General features: G+C 37.4%; 1 non-coding gene across 1 annotated transcript; it reads left to right on the top strand.

Moving 5' to 3' along the window:
* Positions 1-984: 984 nt before the first annotated feature.
* On the top strand, positions 985-1,115 carry LOC115030292. Its single transcript, XR_003835879.1, has one exon. It is a non-coding gene; the product is annotated as a small nucleolar RNA SNORA18 (small nucleolar RNA).
* Positions 1,116-3,335: the final 2,220 nt, after the last annotated feature.

Below are 3,335 nucleotides of genomic sequence, written 5' to 3'. Positions count from 1 at the left end.
ATTGAGGAAAATACGTAATAAAAAATTTAAAAAAAATGTAAAACTGCAACACAAGGAGGAGATACACACACTCATACACACACACACACACTAACATTTCTAGCAACAAAATAATAGGATCTTTCATTGGTCATTAATATCCCTCACCATCAGTGGACTCAATTCACAAATAGAAAAGAAACAAAACAAAACAAGACAAAACACCTGAAGCCACTCAATGCAAAACCCATACACTTTTGAAGATATACTCTAACAAATGATATTTAAAAAAAAAAATCAATGGGCTCTATGCCCAGTCACATACACTAAGTTTTTTGACTATTTTTTGATTGACTTTTATGGTGAGATTTACTCACTCCTTTCAGGGATAATTCTTTCTTCCTATTGCTTGTACAAACTTGTCCTTAAACGAAGTTATTACAGAAAAGAAATAAATAAAACTGTTTATAACTAACTTTAAATGGAAATTCAAACTGAATATAATCTATGGCTTATGTGCATTGTTATGGTGAACCGTTATGCAGATAGTTCTAATGTAACCTCCCCCTCACAGCCCGAAATCAGGCTGAACAGGCTTGACTGTTATCACCAGGATATCATCGGAGGTGGAGCCTGCCACCCTATAGTTCTGCCACTCCTACTATTGCTACCTGCCGCCTAGCTGTTCCAGAGTATACACGTGGTCACCTGCAGCTGGACTCTGAAGATTATTTGGCAGGAATGGGCCCCTCCCCATTCTTTATAATCCCGTGTTTCTGAATATTAAAATTGAGCTTTGATCAGAATCTTGACATAGCCACATCCTTTCTCTTGCCACCTAGATTCCCTCTTTTATTCCAGGTTCCAAGTTGCCTTCCATGCTCGAATCCAGACATGTGAGCTGCTGGCCGGCCTCAACACTCTTACAATATAATTGACTGGAATTATTAATCAATATAAAAATTAAGGTTAATAAAATGATATTATTTAATAATCATATTTTGTTTTGAGGTCTATCCCGATGGGGCTTCCCTAGTAGCCAGACGTCATTGGAAACGCCTCATACAGTAACTTGTGGTTTTACTTGACTCACAGGACTGACTGTTAGGTCTGTGTAAAGGAACTACATGACAGCTAACAAAGTATAAAACTGATGTGTCAATTTTGTTTTTTTGTTTGTTTGTTTGTTTGTTTTTAACTTCAGGCACTGGCACTTCCTTCATAAAGATTAGAGTTGTGAGTGTGAGGAATGGATATGAAGACTCTTCAGAGATGTTTGGGTGACACAAGTGAACCCTACCTTAAAATCAATTGTTTAAATATAACTTGATATGGGAGCCACTGGCTGGCCTCAACAAATTGGCGAACCAACTCGGGACCTAGGAAATGGCAGAGGACATGGGAAGGAATACTGCTGGTTTGAAGCTCCATGGAAGAAGAAAATAATTAAAGAAAATTCGCACTGGAACATGAGAAGCAACAGGCAAAAGGTTGCCAGGTGTGGTACAGTCTAAGCTGGAGCAGCGCTAAACCTGTGTGCTAGATTCACTTAGGTTCAGCAGTGAGATTATCAGGATCTAGGAATGTAACAGGCAGTTAGCCACATCTTGCAGAAGCTGCTTTTTTAGGTGTGAGAAAAGAAAGGATTTAATAAAAGGGATTTAATTATTAGGCAGATGGCCAAAGTCAGAAACTGCATCAGGTGGGAGGAAAATGTCCCAGAAGTAGAGAGAAATTTTAGGGGTACCCTGCTTTGTTCTCTCTGGGCCCTACAGCAGAAGTTCTCTGCCCTCTTTGTGTTTTTATCTAACGTCTTGTCTAATGTCTGGTACACCAGTCTGTTCATGTGTTCAATTGATGTATGTTCATGTCCAGTCTGTTTGAATGAATGTTCTGTGTTTTCATGTTGGAAGATAAAAGATGACTAAATATTTTTCTGCTGGTATAGCAAAACCGAGAGTGGCCACAGGCCTTAGTCAGGAATCAGGCACACAGCAGAAGGGCCCCTGCTGGAAAAATTGCTCTTTAAAGGAAAAAAGAGAGTTTGTAGCCTCATGGTATTGGGGGCAGAAAAGCTGATAGATGGTTTGCCCTAAGAAAATTCTCTGCATTTGAGATTATTGCATTTAGCTAATGATAAAGTGCTTATTATTTTATGATTGTAGCTAGAAAAATTAATATTCTCTGGTCTAAGTGTAACTGCTTCATTTGTTTTTTTTTTGTTTTTTGTTTTTTGTTTGTTTGTTTGTTTGTTTTTTGTTGGTAATGTGCTCTCCATATTTTCAGAATCAGCTCATAAGTTATTCGTCAAGATTAAATAATTGTTTCTTTGGTAACAGAAGGTTAGCCTTAAATTGGCAACTCAGGAGTCTTTTCAAACACATGGCATAGCAGGCCAAAAAACTGGGCCTCTTAAGATACCTTTAGCTGAGATAATAATTAATGTGATTCTTATCCTAGAAAGTAAGATTAAGATATGATTTAAAGCAATGTCTCTTTAATGAAGCGTTAAAGTTTACATTGTCATACCTTCATAGATATAAATTGGTAGTCAAATTTTGCAATGTAGTAGTGAAGTTTTAATGTTGATTCTTAGAGTGATAAATTGTTTTGAAATTGAGTTTTGCTTTCCCAGGGTTGTAGTTGCAATCCAATATTACTAGATACTTAGTAGTTGAAAAATGTGGTCCTCCTTACAGGAGAGCCATAATGCTTGTGTTAGAAAAAATTTTCTAATGTTCCAGTTAATGCAAGTTCATAGCAGCCTCAGGGAAGCTGGTGGGAAATTTCCTTTGTTTCACAAACCGTGACTGAGAACTTCCTGTGATCTCACCTCTCCCTGCCTTCAGGGAAGATTTCTTAAGATTTCAGAGATAATATCTTTTAATACTTAGGTTTTTAGTTATACTAGGAAATCATGGTCCAGAAAAATCTAAGAAGGAAAAATTGATTTGCTTCAAGATTTTATTTTCAAAAGCTTCCAGGAGATGTTAATTGGCTAAGACCTCACCTTAAAATCACCACAAGAGAACTTAAGCTTTGGTCAGGTGCTATTAAGTGAGACACAAATTTGTTGTCAAAGAACACAAATTAGGTTGCAGAAATTAAGAAAGTTTTTATAGTTGTTATCAATTATAATCAATGTTAATTAAATCTTAGCTGCCTATTTTAGTTATTGGTTATTAAATGTGCCCACAGCAATTCTTTGGCAAGAGAAACCATTATTGTAAAGTCATTTTTCTCATCCTCCCAGCCGATCATTGGCCCACGTGGAGTCAGCTAGCTGCTGGCTACTATGGGGCAGGGCCTTGGAACACACAGCTTTACTGGAGCTATAGTGGTGCGAGAGGCCGCCA

Source organism: Mus caroli, unplaced genomic scaffold, assembly GCF_900094665.2.
Source record: "Mus caroli unplaced genomic scaffold, CAROLI_EIJ_v1.1 scaffold_13335_1, whole genome shotgun sequence".
Taxonomy (NCBI): Eukaryota; Metazoa; Chordata; class Mammalia; order Rodentia; family Muridae; genus Mus; species Mus caroli.
Note: the sequence above shows the minus strand (reverse complement) of the source record. Positions and strands in the feature narration are given on the sequence as shown.